Below are 20,947 nucleotides of genomic sequence, written 5' to 3' on the forward strand. Positions count from 1 at the left end.
GGAACGTTCCTATTACGCACACACGCCGATTACGTAAAGGAGCGTGGTCACAATCAGCAGACGCCTGATGACGCAGGCACGCAGCCAGCACGAGGTTAGCTTCCGGCTCGATAGCCAAAACAGGTTTTTAACCTGAATTCTGGAGAATGTATTTTACAGAAATGTTTATATTCAGATTTTGTATATGGTTTAAAAGTCTGTCCGCAAAAAATATTTTTCCCAGCTGAACGGCCCAAAGGAGAAATAAACTTTGCTAGTATAAAGCAGTGGTGAGTGTACTGCAGTAGATTTCTGTGGTGAGTATAACGCATGAGGTTTTTAATCCTCTTGTTGCAGCCTTACTTATCAAAACTATATTTAAAGGGAGTTTGAACTCTTTTTCCTGCATAAACATCCCATTTTATTTCTGAAAGCACTATGTATTGGACTTACCTTTGTGACCTGTTTGCAGTACTTTCAAATAATGAAGTTGCTCATAAACAATTAAAAAAAAATAACAATTCTTGCATTTTCGCGTGGAAATGTTGCAAAGCTAATATATTTTAATACCTTTCCCTCTCAGCGAACCTTAGCAATGTGAGGCAATGTGGAAAAAAAGACATCACCAGATTTTCAGCATACTCGAAGCAACAGAATTAATGAAGCACTGAATAGATGTTGTTTAATAACATCGGCTGAATAGTTTCCATAGGATATCTCAATGATGGAAAAAGCCAAGAAAACAGTTTAGTAGTTCCAATTACCAGCACTTTTTTGCACTTCCCATTATACACGTTGCCACGGGGTAACATTTCAACAGTGTTAAAACCTGAGCATTGAGCTATTAAGGATAATTTCCTCTTTATATATGAGTTCACGTAATATTGGAGAGATGGGAGTCACTGCAAGGTGGTAATCAAATTGGTTCAAATTACATCATGAACTTGTATACTTATAGCAGTTAAATAAAACCAGATTATTTATTGTATCTTTCTCTGATCTTTTTAAAACAATTGTTTTTATGTTGCAGTGTCACTTGCTTTATTCCCCTGCAAACATCAGGTATCACTGTGGATGCCAACTACCAATGTGTCAGTAGAAAATGTAGTATAAAGTTATATGCAGTCATATGATCAGTATGTTATATCACATATGGAATAAGCATTTGCGGTTGATGTGAAAATTTCATGCCAAACTGTATTGCTAATAGTTATTATTCTGTTAGGTTAGTGTAAATGATTTAAGAATTAGTTCTCTACTTGTATTTCTACAGTGCCTTTTGTGATTTCAGGAGGTCTCAAAAAGCTATATGGTTAAAGAAACACTTGTGAAGTGTAGTCACTGTTGTGATGTAGGAAGATAATCTGAAAATTCTATGACCAGTATCAATTGCATACAGAATGATCAAAAAGCAACATTTGAATAAATGGGTCTGCCCGAAACTTGCTGGTCTTCCAGCGCAAAGAGTTGTCCACCACCGAATGTTGCAGACTGGCACATTCCAAGGTCCAGGACTACGTGCTGAGGGACGCACTAAAGCTTGGGGCAGCCGCAGCAAAGGCTCAATGGGGAAAGACCACAGTGTAAGGTTCCCCCACCAAGCTGGACTGAGGGGCTGGATCACTGGGAAACCCCTCGAACTGTATCGTTAATATTCTCAATTGCTGTAAATGTAAAACTGTAATTGACATGACAATTGTGAAACGGAAGGGTTGGGAAGAAACTCATGACAGTATTGAAGGAAACTGATCTCCCTTGCAATGTTTGTATTTTTTGGTGCTGTTTGGAAACTGTTTGGCAATGTAATTTTTACAGATTTTTATGAATAAAGTATATTTTGGAAATAAAAAAAAACATTTTAATAAATGGATTTGTATGACATTAAATTCTAATCTCATTTTTGTAGCTAATTTGAATTCCAAGATTTGATTAAAACAAAATGCACAAGAGGCTGGCCCACTTATGAAAGAGAAATTTCACTTCATGAATTAGCTTTTCTTTCTCTCTTCTTTCAGACAGGGACTGAATTGCTATGTATTTTCTATTTTTAGTTACCATTTTAACTCCAAATGTTAGTTTGCTGCATTGCATTTACTCCAATGTCTCTTTTTTTTAAACAATAGATACATATTGTTTAACATAATATTGAGTTATTTAATTTTTGGTCATTTTTTGTGATGGTACAGCTGGCAGCAGGGTCACTACCTCCTCGCGCTCTCCTTGTCACTAATACAGGACCAACAACAACCTATATAGAGACTTCAATGGAATAAAATATCCCAACGCGTTGCACAGGAGCTGCTGCTGCTTGTAGCTACTCCTACCAGGAGATCTGCTGTCATGTATGTCGTGCTCGTCTATTTTGCACCATTCTCACACATACACTGTTATTCATCTGCAACCGCTCTGTGATGTCCATCATCCAACTATACCTAGGTTAACCCCTCTTTCTAAAGAAAAGATCTCCGTAGCTTTTCAGCTGTCATATATGGCTGCATTATAAACCAAACTGAGCAACAAAAGGAGATATTAGGGCAGGTGACCAAAAGCTTGGTTAAAGAGGTAGGTTTTAAGAACTGTCTTAAAGGAGGAAAGCAAGGTGGAGAGGCGTAGGGAGAGTATTCCAGAGCTTGAGGCCTAGGCAACTGAAGGCATAGCCACCAATGGTGGAGCGATTATTATTATTTGGTGAATGCAAATCCCGGAGCCGAGCAATAGCAATGGACCAGCGTTCACTCCGTGCCCCCGTCAGTACCCAGGTGCCCCGGGGAAGCAAATGATCCTACCAGCAGCCTGAGTTCGAAGAGAACATTAAAGGTCTCTGAAAGAGAACATTAAAGGTCTCGCAAAATGCCAGTCACCCTAGAACCATCAGTCTCAACATTGAGCAGCCCTCTGGCTTTATGGCAATAGGGCATGCTCTCAGAATCTTACAGTTTAATGTTGAAGGCCTATCAGCTGTCAATTGAAACTTCATTGGTGGAGTGATTAAAATCAGGGATGCACAAGAGGCCAGAATTAGAACGCAGATATCTTGGAGGGTTATGGGGCTGGAGGAGATGACAGATAGGGAGGGATAAACAATGATGAGAATTTAAAAATCAAGAATTAAAACGATAATCGTGTAGTAGTACAGAACTTGAGAATTGCTGAAAATAGAGACATGTCAAAGCTTTTCTTCTTGTGCTGATCTGGACAATACGTGCATATTTTCAGCAATTCTCATTAAAACTATATCCATACTTGAGGATTAACAAGGATTTCTTGCAGTTACTGCAGCTTTGAGGACATTCCTATGAAATTCTACAATAAGAATGTTAATTATTTTAAATGTGGCTTAACCACCAATAGAAAAGTGTTTTTCTGGAAGTCACTTGTATGCACAAAAATGTGACTAGATCCCATTGATGTGTGACTCATGTAATTTGCTTATATTTCTAAGAAAAATATTTAGGGTTACCCGCTACAGCGGTTCTCAATCACAAGCTATGAAATATCTATTCTAAAGAAAACCGTTTGCTAAAATATATACATACAGACATCTAGGTTGAAAGCACTATTCTACATATTCCACTTACCTCTTTCTAAATCTAATTTACATACTCGCTTTTGGTTTGCTCATTGTAATTGAGAAAGAGGAACTAGACGAACTGGTTTTGGTTAAAACAGCACATGTTACAACCCAGAATACTACTGTTCCACTTATTTTGCTTACTAGCACTGAAGAGTAATGTTTTAATATTTGTCACTGTTTGACCTTTGTAACAGATTATAAATTGAGAAAAGCACTATAGTATGGGACATTTGGAGCTCCAAAGAAAAAGTGAGGTATAATACTAAACCATACTGGGTCAAGGAATGTTATTGCAGAATGGGCTTTGGAAACATATACAAGAAAATTAATGTGGCTACTCATCAGTACTTTTAAGTGTTAGAATTAAGAGTCATTGCTAATTGCTCTGCTGTCTTCTATATTGCAAATGAACATAACACTTTTTAAAAGTCCAATTAAATATTCTAAGCCCCTTATTTGTCTTCAGCAATGCCCAGTGTTTCAAAATTCATAAGCCACAATGATGCTGACTTTGTTTCTTTCTGTGCTGTTTAAACATTATTTTTGAAGTGAATTAATATGGAGCAAACCAACTGTAGATTTTTGGAAAGCTGGGAGACAAGTCATTTATGACACAAACCTAAAAGACTTTTAAAAAGTTCCATACAATACAACACTTTTATTTCCAGTAAATTGGAAATAACGGAGCCATCTAATGAATTAACTATACTGATTTTTGCTGTGGGTAGTATGGAATGCATCCTACAATTCAAGCTCATACTTCCAATAATCAGGTTATCACTTTGTATGTCCGTGTAGAGTCATAGAGTTATACTGCTCAGAAACAGGCCCTTCGGCCCATCGTGTCTGTGCCAGCCATCAAGCATCTAACTATTCTAGTCCCATTTTCCAGCACTTGGCCTGTAGCCTTGTGTGCTATGGCATTTCAAGTGCTCATCTAAATACTTAAATGTTGTGAGGGTTCCTTCCTCTACCACCACTTCAGGCAGTGTATTCCAGATTCCAACCACCCTCTGGGTGAAAAAACCTCTCTTCAAATCCCCTCTAAACCTCCTGCCCCTTACCTTAAATCTATGCCCCCTGGTTATTGACACCTCCGCAAAGGGAAAAAGTCTCTTCCTATCTACCCTATCAATGCCTCTCATAATTTTGTAGACCTCAATCATGTCCCCCCTTCATCCTTCTCTGTTCTAAGGAAAACAACCCTAGCCTTTTCAGTCTCTCTTCATAGCTGAAATGCTCCAGCTCAGGCAACATCCTGGTGAATCTCCTCTGCACCCTCTCCATTGCAATCACATCCTTCCTATAGTGTGGTACCCAGAACTGTACACAGTACTCCAGCTGTGGCCTAACTAGTGTTTTATACAGCTCCATCATAACCTCCCTGCTCTTATATTCTATGCCTTGGCTAATAAAGGCAAGTATCCCAAATGCCTTCCTAACCACCTAATCTACCTGTGCTGCTTCCTTCAGTGATCTATGGACAAGTACACCAAAGTCCCTCTGACCTTCTGTACTTCCTAGGGTCCTACCATCCATTGCATATTCCCTTGACTTGTTAGTCCTCCCAAAATGCATCACCTCACACTTCTCAGGATTAAATTCCAGTTGCTGCAGCTCCGCCCATCTTACCAGCCCATCTATATCGTCCTGTAATCTAAGGCTTTCCTCCTCACTATTTACGACACCAATTTTTGTATCATCTGCGAACTTAATTATCATACCTCCTATATTCACGTCTAAATCATTAATGTACACTACGAACAGCAAGGGTCCCAGCACCGATCCCTGTGGTACACCACCTGTCACAGGCTTCCACTCGCAAAAACAACCCTCGACCATTAGCCTCTGTTTCCTGCCATCAAGCCAATTTTGGATCCAATTTGCCAAATTGCCCTGGATACAATGGGCTGTTACCTTCTTAACCAATCTCCCATGCGGGACCTTATCAAAAGGGCGGCACAGTGGCGCAGTAGTTAGCACCGCAGCCTCACAGCTCCAGCGACCCGGGTTCAGTTCTGGGTACTGCCTATGCGGAGTTTGCAAGTTCTCCCTGTGACCACGTGGGTTTCCGCCGGGTGCTCAGGTTTCCTCCCACAGCCAAAGACTTGCAGGTTGATAGGTAAATTAGCTATTGTAAATTGCCCCTAGTGTAGGTAGGTGGTAGCAGAATGTTGGGGATGTGGTAGGTAATATGGGATTAATGTAGGATTAGTATAAATGGGTGGTGGTTGTTCGGCACAGACTCGGTAGGCCGAAGGGCCTGTTTCAGTGCTGTATCTCTAAATAAAAAAAATAAAAAAGCCTTACTGAAGTCCATGTAGACTACATCAACTGCTTTACCCTCATCTACACATCTAGTCACCTCGAAAAATTCAATCAAGTTAGTTAGTGTAATTTCTCATGAAGAAAGTTTTTCTATCAGGTTAATGTAACCCCAATTTCAATCTAATAGCCTTATGATTGGCAGTTAGGTAACGAAACAAATTCTTGACATCAAGACGGTGATTCCTGTTTCCATAGAACTTGAGTAAAAGTGACCTCCCTACAACAGCGTCCTGCAGCAGAAGCATCTGAGATATCCACTTGGCATTGAAATGAAAGCGACACATTTATGGTGGAAGGAGAGTATATGAGGCAATGTAGACTTCTAAAATGAGGCAACAGGAACGCCTTCGCATACAGCAAATAACAATTAATGTTAAAAATCGTTGCCTGTGCCTTATCTCTGAAGACCCCACTCTTGTCTCTAAGAAATGGCTAATCGTACGCATACATGCACTTATCTAGTACACTAACCCACATCATTAAATCGGTGGCATTTCTAAGTGTACTTAGAATCATTCTATGTAAATCGCTGGTAGTTGGCAAACAAAGGTGCGTTTTGTCAGCAAAATCTCCGGCCGGTGTAAGACAAAAGTTGTAGGTGTTACTCATCAGCTAGTTTTTCAATGTCAAATTACTTCAAGCGGCTCTTGATTTCTAAAGTAGAGCAGGTATGATTGATTTAATTTCTATCAAGAAAACCGATGTTGTAGCCTCCCTCACGCAATTTGGTTACAGCTGCTACAAGAGGCGAGGTTCACCGCACTCCGTTCACAAGCTTTTCACAGGACGAAGGCACTCAGTTCTATCAATGCTGCATCCGCCAGTCACCACGCAAACAAGGGCCACTGATTTCAGACCGAACCTTGGGGAATAGGTCGGAATATGTAGATGTTTATGAGCAACGCCATGTTTGGGGAAGATATTTGAAAAATAATTGTACATTTGTATCATATAGCCATTTAAAGTCCACAGCAGGTACAGTAATTTTAATTGTCTGCGGGATAGTGGATTATTAAGTTGACCTTCTTATGACATGAACAAGATCAATATGAACACGGAATAGAATATTGTGCTTTCTATTGATAACCTCCCAGATCCTGCCCTGAGCGGCTGATGAAATATCCTGTGATCCTCTTTAGCCTTCTTTGCAGTTTATCATTTTTGAGGATTTATTGCGTAATTCGTATAAATTCAGTGAAAATTTTGGGGCGTAATAGTATTAAAACCTTCTCATATTACTACAGCGATTTTCAAAGTTTCGTGGGGAGACTCCCAACAAATATTGGCACATTGTTCAGGATCCTCTTGGTCTTAACTTCCGAACCGTCATGTTAGCTAAACAAACGAAGACAGTGTTATTGCCGAAGGCAATTTTTGTTTATAAATTAGTGTACAGCGACATAAATAACGCGCGTTAGTAAGTGAATGAGAAAAATACAGAATTATGGAGACATTGTATGCCTTTCTCAAGATGTGTGCGGGAATCTGGAAGTTCGATGGCTTAGACCTTTCTCATCTGAAATTTGGGCTCAAATCTAGCTCAGACCAATGGGTGAAAGGGTCCTGTATAAAATACTTTTGGATAGTTTCAAACTGGCTACTTTGCCATTAATTGGCTGTCTCAGTCAGAGGAGTTACAGGATGACTACTGTGGTAAATGAAGGCGAGATCATGGTGGGCCGGAGAAATGCTTCTCTGGAACAAAAGCCAAAAATGTTGGAAATACTCAGCAGATCTGGCAGCACCTATGGAGAGTGAAAAATCACCGACCTGAAACGTTAACTCTGTTTCTCTCTCCACTGATGCTGCCAGACCTGCTGAGTATTTCCAGCATTTTCTGTTTTTATTTCAGATTTCCAGCGCTGGCGATATTTTTATTTGTGCAGGTGCTTTTCTGAGTTTGGGGCTATTTAATAGAAAGAACTTTACTCTGCACCTGTTGTGCTATACCTGAGTTGGGAATATTTGATGCTGACGCTGGGTGCCCGAATATCCCTTACCTTGATGAGTCTAAATAAAGAAATAAAATAAATCGGATGAGCTTGCAAACTGGGTTCCCCACAGGATTCCTAGACCCCAATATATATGAATCACCCACTTAAAAATAAATCACCTTGATTCATCTCTACTAATGGTGAATGGGGGAAATTAGGCCCACTGTGTTTGTCATTCCTGAAGTTTTCAAGTGCAGGCAAGTATTGCGGTGATGTGATTTGCCTTGCAAAAACATAATTGTTTTACTTATACATTAATTTTTTGCTTTTGCATGATTTTGTCACCCATTATATTCAACTCATCTACTTTGTTTACCCTCGCTACAAAATAGCAAGGATTCCCCTTTAAAGCTGATTATTCTTTTGCAGTTATAAAGAATGTCGTCAGTACACAATTACTGGAATGCAGTCATTGGTAATGGGTCATTGCATTATCTAACAAACCATATAGTAAATGTAAATGCTAATAGCATGAGTGTAGGTTTTAGAAGTTTCACTTGGATTAACCATTCTCCAAGCTGTTCTTCACAAATATTCCACATAGTATTTCGATGGTAGATACGGTTTAAAAAAGTTTAACATTGCTGTTACGACCGGGTGAGAAAGGTCGCTATAGGTCCCTTTTAGTCTTCACCTGGTCTTATTGTAACAGGGTTTAATTTTTAAACACACTGCGTTTTGAGCTCCCCTTTGGTGAATCCTTGTTCACCACTTTCCAATTATAAGGCAAAGAAATGAGCACAAACAGGCTTTCTTAGGTTTAAAGAAGAAAAGTGAAATTTATTAAAAACTTAAACTCTAATTCGGTTAATGCCTACAGATACACACTGCGCCTACACTTGCATGCATACGCGATATGCACATGTAAATAGAGACAGAAAAGAGCAGAAGAAAAGATAAAGTAGAACAGTTTGAGGCAATATCTTGTTTCTGTGCTTCCAGATCATGGTATAGTCCTTTTGTAGGTTATTCTTGCTTTTCGTTGGGGCCCAGTATTCTTCTTAAACCTTGTTCACTGTAGGAGACTTTTCTTCCTTGGGGTTCATGTGTCTTCAATGGGTCTTCAGTTCCATGAGAAAATGATGAGAGCAGACAGGAGAGAGATCTTTTCAGTCCAGGAGCAAACAGCTTTCTGAATTCCAAACACTCTGTGTCAAGTTCAAATTCAAACAGCCAGTTAGTCATTTGACTAAACTGGTCTGACCAGGTCTTCTGTGTATTGGAGAAGCAGAGACTGTGTCCTTTGTTTCAACACTGCCAGTATGCAAAAAAGGTCTTTCTGGCAAGGTGCCTGGCAATTCCTTGTGATAGGCCCTCTTTTCTTCCCAGCAACATTTTAAAGTTTTTGATGCTCATATGGCAAAATAATGTGTGCCTCATTCTTGGCAGGTTGGGGACTGCAAGAGAATTGCCAATAAAGGTCATGTCACCTGAAACCATGTTAGGTGTATTTTCTCTAACCGTTGATATCAGAAAATTAGATGTGAGTATGAAATGATGTTCACTTCAAGTCATTCATTCTTTCTCCTGGCAAAGTGGCATCCACCATTATTTTTATAAAATATAGCACTGGAGCTGGAGAAGAGATGAGGAGAAAATGGCATGAAGAGAGGAAGGGAGGGCAACATTTGTTAAAAACATGTAAAACATTTATAATGAGTCAATCTATTACTCAATATTTAGAATTGGCATTCTATCATTAACAGAACCACTCAGCCCTATTATGTAGCATTCTCCACTAATACTGATTTGCAAGAATTATACAGAGAGCTATATTATCAGTAACAACTTCAGATGGATGGTGGAAACGGCAGTAACTTGGTCAAGGTAATGACATCATAATCTCCAAGGGAAGAGAAATATCCTTCATTCATGTTGCAAATATCATAATATTTCTTCAGCCATTACCACAACTAACACAACCTTTGGGTAGAAGCCCAATGTTTAGTTTCCTTATGGACTTGTCTCATTTATGCAGAGGTTAAAATTGCTGAAGTTTGTTGCTGTAAAATTCTAGTTGTCTTGATCCATAGAAATGGGAAATGTCAGAAATCAAGGCTGGTGAATTAGTACATAGAAATGCTTAGAAGTTAAAGTATGGAAACAGGCCATTCAGCCCTACAAGGCCTTGTCATCATTTGCCCTCCACACAAGCAAATGGTTATTAAGGATATAGTGCATTGATAGATACCTTTTAACAGAATATATCATGTAAAGCTATAAGAAACATAAAAATGAATATGTCCAAATTGGGATATATTTGTGTTTGTAGAAAAAGCCTGTAATATATAATTCTATTGTAAAAATGCAAATTCTATGAAAGGAAGAATTTTTTTTTGGCAGGTTTTGAGTTGTCTGCTAATTCATTATGTTTGTCACATTATTAAGCATTAACTTTTAGTCTTTTGATAGCTCCAGGGACTTCGCAACTCCTTGGATTAAGCATCTTTTTTTTTGGCTTGTGCACTCATATGTTGAAGACAATATATTTTATAACAGTAATAGTAGGAGTAACTTTACTATTGTAATATTAACCTAAAGAGCACAAATATTGAGTGGGTCTGAGGAGTGATACGATGGAGAACACTTACCAAGGCAGAGTGATGGGGCGGGGCGGGGCGGGGCGTTTCTTGAACCACAGGATGTAATTTCTGACCAGGTTAGGTTTTTAAACTGCTTCTTATATTGCATCCTTGACCTGGCTACAATGCCACTGCTGTTCACCTCCTCAGCTCCCTCTAAGCATGCCTTCTTGGTAAGAGCAGCAGGTTTCATCTTCCCATTGCTGGGGAAAAGTGCTGGACTCAGCAGTAATTCCAGTGAGGCATCTTTGAATCTGGGCACTGCCTTTGCTCTATGCCCGTCATTCATCCTGAAGCCCTTCAATTTCCACTTGTGGACTTTCCCTAGAAATACAGCTGAGGTTGCATCAGGTGGGTGCACATCATCTTTTGCTGTGCAGCTTGGAGACATGAAACATGGAAGTCAAAATTAATTGGTACAATTGAGTTGAGATTGCAGATTGTGACCCACTCGGGTGACTTCCAGGTTCCCCCATGCAATTCCATCCTGCCACCACACAGCAGTCCCTCTCTTTCCCCCCCACCCCAACCGACTTCCCGCAAAGCAACCTTCAGATTAATAATGGGGCCATGATCATCACTTGGGTTCTTACCTCAGCAAAAGCAGATGATCAAGCATGTGTCCCAGCACTCTGTAAACGGCGTGCTTGACTAGCAATGTACTTTGCCACTGCATACGAACAGGTGTAGGCCATTCAGCCCCTCAAGTTTGTACCACCAAGCTGATTAAGGTTGATCTGTACATCAACTCTATTTAGTTGCCTTTGTTGCATGTACCTTCATGCCCTTACCCAACAAAAGTCTTTCGATTTTTGTTAATTGACCCAGCATTCACGGCCTTTTGGGGGAGTGAGCTCCAGATTTCCACTACCTTTTGTGTGAAAAAATACTTCCCTGACTTCACTTTTAAACGGCCTAGCTCTACTTTTAAGAGTATGACCCATTGTTCCTGACACACCCATCAGACCAAATAGTTTCCCTCTATCTGCTCTTCAGAATCCTTTTACATTTTAAACACCTTGATTAGATCACCCTCAACTTTCTAAATGCAAGCGAATACAAACCAAATTCAGAGAAACTGTCATCCTAAGTTAACGCTTTAAGACGTGATATGATTCTGGTGAATCTGTGCTGTGACCAAGGCCAATATATTCTTCCAGAGGGTCAGTGCCCAAAACTGAACACAGTACTCCCAATGTGGTCTGTCCAAGGCTATTACAGCTGAACCATAACCTCCTCACTTTTGAATTTCAAGCCCTTGAGGTATCAAATATATTTTTAAGCAGGGTTTTGTTAAATGAGGCCAAAAAATTAAATTTCACCTGCAAGAAATCACAAACAATAAATAACTCTACAGTGTTTGCTGATAGTAGACATGCTATGGCTGAAGTGTGGCTGGCAATGGTTTGCACTTTGCCCTTTATACACTTTGCACGAATGCACCGTTAACAACTACTGAAGGGAACATGTCAACAACAACTTAAGCATGGCTTTCTAAGTAAAATGTTACCATGTGACCTTGTTTTGTTGGAATTTATTGGTCAAGGATGACTGGGAACCATTCATTTTTTAAACAATTGACATCACGTTTGCTGTAGAACCACAATTTTTAGAATAATGAACATTCCCAAATTAAAATAAAAGCAAAATAATGTGGTTGCTAGAAATCTGAAATAAAAACAGAATGTGCTGGAAATACTCAGCAAGCCTGGCAGCAGCGGTGGAGAGAGAAACAGAGTTAATGTTTCAGGTTCTGATGAAAGGTCACAGACCTGAAATGTTAACTCTGCTTCTCTCTCCACAGATACAGCCAGATCTGTTGAGTATTTCCAGCATTTGCTACTTTTATTTGCAAATTAAGATCTGGAAGAACACTGATGGGAATATTTGCCATAATTTTTGTTATTTCTTCCATCTTGCAGGTGAGCTTGCACAAAAGTTATTTTATCAATGCTGTTTAATAATATCACGCAATTGACAGAGGGTATTTTTAGAGTTGCCCCTGTTTGTCATTCCAAAACTGAAGATGGACAGGATGGGGTGGCTCTCAGTAGGCTGATAGCACAGCTTGAGTTCTGACATTTGCTTTGTTGATATAAATTCATCAGAACTTTTAGTAACCCTAATCACGAATACTTCCATTTCATGATACACAGTAGTAGAAAAATACTTTCATTTTAAAATCAGACTTTTGGGGCTGAATTTCCCTTAGCAAAAATTTTGTGGGATTGCAGTAAAAATGACAGGAAATTGTTTGGTGTGCCTGACTGACATAACATCATCCAAATTTGATTTCTCTCCACTCTGTCCCATCAGGAGAGCCCTTGGCAACCCCTTTCCCACCCAGCCAATGAGAAATTGACCTTTAGCCTGCCCCAGTGACCATCACTTCCCAGATGAGCCTGGTGGAAAGTGGCAGTGGTTTGGCGTAACAGTGGGAAGCCTCTAAAATTCATTAGAGTGAGAATGCCTAGTAGGGGCCTCCTCCTCCACCAGTTTCCTTCACCACATGGACTGCAGCTGTTCAAGAAGGCGACTCACCTCAAGCCAATTAGCGATGGGCAATAAATGCCAATGGTGCCCGGATAGCATGAACAAATAAAAAAGTTACACCCTAAAGCCTCACCTGTTTTGGCCTCAGTCTCAGCTAAGACCTTAAAAGAAATGTATCATTTTGTCTGTAAAGCACTTCTTCCCCTTTAAGATCCTTTACTGCTTCTTCTGCTGCTGCAGTGGTGTCTCTATTTCAGCACCACTAGACCTCCTTCCTTTACACTGGTGAGCTCCTTCCTGGTGAGACTGCATGCATATTAAGTAATCTCTGATCCAGGGAAATAGGTTCCATTTGAGATCGATTAAGAGGTGGGCTGACTAGCTGGAACTCCAACCTCAGTGATGAGAATCCAGATCTCGTGTTTTAGAAATTTCTGAACCCCACCATTCGCCCCCACCATTCGCCCCCCCCCCCACCCCCCCAAAAAATGAAGTTTAAAATGTGGCATGGCAGCACTGGCTATAATCAGATAGTTTTCTGCAGTATCCTACTGTGAGATTAGGGTGCACAGCTTCCATTACAATGATAGTCTACATTCAGTATTGACTTATTTGAGTAGTGAAAGCTGATTAACTCAGTGGTATTTTCAGTGGTTGACTGCAGAGCTGGACTGAGATTATACCATTGTGATAGATTGTTCTACTGGACTGAACCAGAGACAGCAGGGGTCCCACCTCCTTACAGCTGCCAAGTTTCCCGAGGTCTGGAAATCCTGGCCGTCTGTGGTTAAAAGTAGAATGGCTGTTAAAAATGAAGGTGGGAAGCCTCATTATAATAATTAAATGACCAAACTGGTTCCTGCACGCAGCCCCTTGCCCCATCTTTGTTAAAACTGGAACTGGGCGGGTTGGGTTCTTGGTTCTGGTTTTTTGCATTTTAACTCCTGACATGACCACAACCCATCCATTTTTGTGGAGTTAGGATTCAGCCCTCTAAATGAATGATGCTAAGGACTTCTCATTCCCTAATTGTCTCCTCTCTTGAATTTCATGATGAGCCATGGTTCCACAGAAAGCAACAATCTTTAGTTCATCATCCAAGTGACCCTGGAGAGTGAGTATTTGAATATGAGTTGGACAACACACACATATATGCCAACAATTCAAATAACAGCCAACAATTCAATTAACAACCAACAATTCAAGAACTAGCCCTGAATATAGATAGACCTGTCGCCAGGGACATTGCTATATGGTGCCCGAATAGATTAAATTCTGTTATAATACATGGGATTTCAAGATTTTCTTCCTTTTAAGATTGCATTTCATAAATCAATTTCTTTTTCTGTGAAAACCAAATCCTCTGGTCATGTATAGAAAATGTGTAACCGCTGCCCATGCACAGATTTCCAGCTTCTGTGCATGTGGACAAGTATTCCAGCTCTGGGCATGTGTACCCATTGTTCCAACTCTGCACACTGTGTACACAGAGCTTTGCGTGTGTACTAAAGCAAATTAGAGGGCACTGTAAGGCAACTTAAAGAGGAGTGTCTAGAGACAATATGAAGCATTAATGTCTGTTGAGCAATTGCTGACACATAAACAGGATTTTGGTAATGCTGATTTTCACTGAGAAATGCTGACAGTATGTATGATTTAAATGAAGCTCTCACATTGCACAACACAAGGAGGGATCTGGCAATATGCATCTCCATTCTATTTCCTCTCTCTTACTTGCCCATTCTGTGCCTATCACCACTGGCCTGTTTTCTTTTTGAAGAGTTGTGCATGAGCCAGCCATACGTTGCCAGAAATTGTATTGTGTTTAATGAAAAATCTAATTAAATTTATGTATAGAGTAAACTTATGTGAAGAATCTGTGATCAAGTCATCAGCTTTCTTCTTGAACCCCTTATGAACAGAACTGATGTTTTTTCTATGATTTCTCCAATTTTAAACAAAGAATGTAAAACTCTCAGATCTAGCAGCACTTTGGTACATAGATTATATTGGTGGGCAATGAGCCTGTGGACAAAAATTCAAGCTAACAATTACATTGGTCATACATTCTGAACAAAACTGATATCCTTAATGAACCAATTTTTCATTATTCCAGTAAAAATGCTTTTTGCACTGTTAAATACATTTCTGCCTTATAAAATAGAGTTTAGCGTTTTCCATTTCATTATATATTGCCAGAGGCCAAGTCAAGAGTCAGCGAAGAGTCAACTGATTGCACATGTGCAGAGGATATTTTGAAAGCATTTGGGGGCAATCTCATGGGATTGGCCAGACACCATAGAAACTTTAAGTCTCACAATGATGCTGACTGTGAGCATGATGAATCATGTTGACAAGCAAGGAGTCAAATTTGATCCTGGTGTCCAAAGATATGCATTTTTCAGGAGGACATGGTGGATAATAATCACCTTTATTAGGCCTCCTAGCTCGGGGATACTGAGGCCAACTATACCACACTAACCCTAATTCAGGTAAGTAATTCAGCAGAGACTAAGATGAAACCTGAGATCTCCTCATCAGAATGTTTCAATATCCCACAACACATTGCATATACCCACTGAGTCCAATAGATAATTCTAAAGCACAGATTACATCATTATGGAGGATTTACAAAGGTTTGAAATGTTAGCTTTTTAATGGGAACATTGATGAGTGTACTTTTTAATTGCCCCAGTTAATGAAAACTGGAGAGAGGAGTGACATTTCTCTCAATGAAAACCAGGCGCATACATGTTTTGCCCTGTAATTAATGACACAGTAAAATAAAATGCAGGAATGTGTGGCTTTGAAACCATGCCAGCTCTGAGATGTGATTTGTTCATGGGGGGTTAACTATGGAAAAATTACATTCTGCATGTTCCATTAGTATTTTTATTATTTTTGTGCAACAGAAGTAAATTGCGAGTAGTGGCCTTCTAGTGTTTCCAAGAGCTGTGCTGCAGCTCAAAAACACTTCTTTTTGAATGTTTGGCTTCCTGCCATTTAATGTGCAATGACATCTAGTGGAATGAAGAGTAGTCCATAAAGAAGTGAAGTTTGTGAAATTAATTTGAGTGTTTAGCAAAACTGAAATTCGTAGACAGTCACTACAAATGCAGACATTGAAGAACTATACAGAGTGGTAGTTTGAATTGTTGCAGGTAACTAGGCTTGGTTTAAATGGGAGACTTAAAATGTAACCTGCTTTATAGCACTCTGTAGGTAGCTGTTAAAATGCTCTGCTGCCAGGCCAACTCTTAAAGCACTACTTTACAAGAATGTGGGAACTTAAATTGGGATGATGATCATCCAGTGGCTGATCACATTTTTTTGCCGTATTTCTTTCCTCTTCTCCCTGAAGAAGTTGACTCCAGTTGAATATGGTTTCATGGGTGGCAATTACCTTTCACTACCTCACCCAAATGGCCATTCTGACCATTCACAGAACAGGACTCAAAGCTGGGAACTTCTGGTCTCCATGGCTGTGCCTCCTACTGTTACCAAATGAGCTGTGCTAACTGACATTTCATATATTATTAATAGGTAGTTAGCTGAAGTATAATATGGAGCTGTTACTGACTGTCATTACCAGCTGACTCTTTGGTGAAGCTTCAAATTGTACAGCTTTAATTATCTTCAACAGGACTAAAATAACAAACAACTTGCATTGATATAATATTGTTATTGTAGAAAAAAGGTCCCAAGATACAGTACTTCACAGAAGCATGATGAAAAATGAATCCTAAATCAAAGAAGTAAAGATTAGGAGAGTGATCTAAAGTTTGGTTAAAGAGGTGGATTTCAAGGAATGTCTTGGAACAGAAGGAAATAGAGGCCTGGGGCAGCACTTAAGCTTTAAGTAAATTTATACTTACTGGGCCCGATTTTAACACTCTAAACCCATTTACTTACACTGTGTCTCACTGAGCATTCTTCAGTCTGATTGGTTGAAGAACCACACTTTTGCTTGCCCTCCTCACACACACCACAGATCCTCTTTAGAGGGTACCACTCTGTCTCAGAAGCCTGATGACAGAAAGTCTCCGCTCAAAAGCCAGTGAACACTTTGTGGGCAGCTGTCAGTGCAGTGAATGGGAGCATCATTCCTTTGCCACTGACCACAAAATCCAGGCCATTATTTCTAAGTTAAAATAGACAGAGAGAGGTTCGCCTTCGATATGTAAGGGCAACTTCATGGCACTAGTTGAAAACTGCTTCCTTACTCAGCACACTGAGTAAGGAACTTGGAATGAGACCATGTTCAATGTTAGCAAGTGAAATCTAACCTGGTTAACATCCTAGGAGTTAGGGAAAACTTGGATGACAGTGGACTGATTTGATATTATAGTAGAGGCAAGAGCATATAAGAATTATTTGAAAATATCAGCTTTCAAGAAAAGTTAAGAGGTTGACAATGCATTGTTCGATAAACTTAGTTGTTTTTTAATCATGCTTACCATTTCTTTGCTAAAATTTGTGCAGCTGCCAAGGAACTTGCTGGACTAATAGTAGCAGGAATTTGTGATTGACTTCAAGGTGAGTTCTGTATGTCAGCTGTGACATCAGGCAGATGTTAGGCCTGCTTAAGTGCTTCCTCATAGTGTCAAAGAAAAATCAGAAAGTGAGTCATTTTCAGCTTCCAGGTGGCTGAGTCGGAGCAGGCCATTGGTGGAGGGAACAACGTGTGGCAAGGAAAGTTACGACAAAGGGGAAGTAGTGAAAATGCAAAATAAAACCAATGTTAAATACATGTGGCAGCTGGCCAATTAAAGAAGTGGAGGCGTGGGGTTCGTGTACTCTGAGGTCAGAGGCAGGAAATGAGATGCCATCATCTGGCGCAACAGCAGGTGCTGGTGCCATATTTAAAGGGCTGCCAACCCTGCATTTACACTTGCCTGCTGCCCCAGGACCCCTTTTGCTGCCACAGGATCCCTTCTGCTGCTTCAGCTGCCCAGGAACTGTTCAGCTGCCTCAGCTGCCTAATAGGCAAGGAGCTGAATGCCAGCCTACAGTGACCATGGATGAAGGAAGACACCAAGTGGCTCCACTGCCCCAGAGGCTATGTGTACCCAAGCATGGGCGATGGATCCAACCAGGTCTTGGCTCCTGCTCTGTCTTCTGCCAGTTGCATGTCTGGCTTCCTCCGTTGAGAAACTGGCATAGTGGCAATGTCACTGGACCAGCAATCCAGAGGCCCAAGCTAATGATGTGGGGACACGGGTTCTGGCAGCTGGTGGAATTTAAAAATTCAATGAATAAATCTGCAATTTAAAAAAAAATTGTTTCAGTAAACCATGAAACCATTGTCAATTGTCATAAAAACCCATCTGGTTCACTAATGTCCTTTAGGGAAGGAAATCTGCTGTCTTGATCTGGCCCACGTGTGACTCCAGATCCATAGCAATGTAGTTGACTCATAAATGGGCAGCACAGTGGCGCAGTGGTTAGCACTGCAGCCTGACAGCTCCAGTGACCCGGGTTCAGTTCTGGGTATTGCCTGTGCGGAGTTTGCAAGTTCTCCCTGTTTCACCCGGTTTCAGCCGGGTGTTCCGGTTTCCTCCCACAGCCAAAGACTTGCAGGTTGATAGGTAAATTGGCCATTGTAAATTGCCCCTAGTGTAGGCAGGTGGTAGGAGAATGGTGGGGATGTGGTAGGGAATATGGGATTAATGTTCTTTTGGGCCTCCTTATCTCGCCAGACAATGGATACGCGCCTGGAGGTGGTCAGTAGTTTGTGAAGCAGCGCCTAGAGTGGCTATAAAGGCCAATTCTAGAGTGACAGGCTCTTCCACAGGTGCTGCAGAGAAATTTGTTTGTCGGGGCTGTTGCACAGTTGGCTCTCCCCTTTCACCTCTCTTTTTTCCTGCCAACTACTAAGTCTCTTCGACTCGCCACATTTTAGCCCTGTCTTTATGGCTGCCCGCCAGCTCTGGCGAACGCTGGCAACTGACTCCCACGACTTGTGATCAATGTCACACGATTTCATGTCGCGTTTGCAGACGTCTTTAAAGCGGAGACGTGGACGGCCGGTGGGTCTGATACCAGTGGCGAGCTCGCTGTACAATGTGTCTTTGGGGATCCTGCCATCTTCCATGCGGCTCACATGGCCAAGCCATCTCAAGTGTCGCTGACTCAGTAGTGTGTACAAGCTGGGGATGATGGCCGCCTCGAGGACTTCTGTGTTGGAGATACGGTCCTGCCACCTGATGCCAAGTATTCTCCGGAGGCAGCGAAGATGGAATGAATTGAGACGTCGCTCTTGGCTGGCATACGTTGTCTAGGCCTCGCTGCCATAGAGCAAGGTACTGAGGACACAGGCCTGATACACTCGGACTTTCGTGTTCCGTGTCAGTGCGCCATTTTCCCACACTCTCTTGGCCAGTCTGGACATAGCAGTGGAAGCCTTTCCCATGCGCTTGTTGATTTCTGCATCTAGAGACAGGTTACTGGTGATAGTTGAGCCTAGGTAGGTGAACTCTTGAACCACTTCCAGAGCGTGGTCGCCAATATTGATGGATGGAGCATTTCTGACGTCCTGCCCCATGATGTTCATTTTCTTGAGGCTGATGGTTAGGCCAAATTCATTGCAGGAAGCTGCAAACCTGTCGATGAGACTCTGCAGGCACTCTTCAGTGTGAGATATTAAAGCAGCATCGTCAGCAAAGAGGAGTTCCCTGATGAGGATTTTCCGTACTTTGGACTTCACTCTTAGACGGGCAAGGTTGAACAACCTGTCCCCTGATCTTGTGTGGAGGAAATTTCCTTCTTCAGAGGAGTTGAACGCCTGTGAAAGCAGCAGGGAGAAGAAAATCCCAAAAAGTGTGGGTGCGAGAACACAGCCCTGTTTCACGCCACTCAGGATAGGAAAGGGGTCTGATGAGGAGCCACCATGTTGAATTGTGCCTTTCATATTGTCATGGAATGAGGTGATGATACTTAGTAGCTTTGGTGGACATCCGATCTTTTCTAGTAGTCTGAAGAGACCACGTCTGCTGACGAGGTCAAAGGCTTTGGTGAGATCAATGAAAGCAATGTAGAGGGGCATCTGTTGTTCATGGCATTTCTCCTGTATCTGATGAAGGGAGAACAGCATGTCAACGGTCGATCTCTCTGCACGAAAGCCACACTGTGCCTCAGGCTAGACGCGCTCGGCCAGCTTCTGGATTAGTATAAATGGGTGGTTGTTAGTCGGCACAGACTCGGTGGGCCGAAGGGCCTGTTTCAGTGCTGTATCTCTAAAATAAATGTCCTCTGCAATGGCCTAGCAAGCTTCTCAATTGTACCAAATGGCCAGAGAAAAGTCAAAAGAAAGGAATAAAACCAGACGGATGACCCGGCATCGACCTAGGCACCCGAAACGACAAAGGCACACCCAGCCCTGTCAACCCTGCAAAGTCCTCCTTACTAACGCCTTGCTAAAATTGGGAGAGCTGTCCCACAGACTAGTCAAGCAATAGCTTGACATGGTCATACTCACGGAATCATAACCTTACAATGTCCTGGACATCACTATCACCATGCCTGGGTATGTCCTGTCCCACCAATAGGAAAGACCCACCAGAGGTGGCGGCACAGTGGTATACAGTAAGGAGGGAGTTGCCCTGGAGTCCTCACCATCGACTCCGGACCCCATGAAGTTCCATGGCATCAGGTCAAACATGGGCAAGGAAACCTCGTGCTGATTACCACCTACCGCCCTCCCTCAGCTGATGAATCAGTACTCCTCCATGTTGAACAGCACTTGGAAGAAGCACCGAGGTGACAAGGGCACAGAATGTACTCTGGTTGGGGGACTTCAATGTCTATCACCAACAGTAGCTCTGTAGCACCACTACTGACTGAGCTGGCAGACTCCTAAAGGACATAGCTGCTAGACTGGGCCTGCAGCAGGTGGTGAGGGAGCCAACAAGAGGGAAAAACCTACTTAACCTTGTCCTCACCAATCTACCTATGGCAGATGCATCTTTCCATGACAGTTTCGGTAGGAGTGACCACTG

This window comes from Heterodontus francisci, chromosome 2, assembly GCF_036365525.1.
Source record: "Heterodontus francisci isolate sHetFra1 chromosome 2, sHetFra1.hap1, whole genome shotgun sequence".
NCBI lineage: Eukaryota > Metazoa > Chordata > Chondrichthyes > Heterodontiformes > Heterodontidae > Heterodontus > Heterodontus francisci.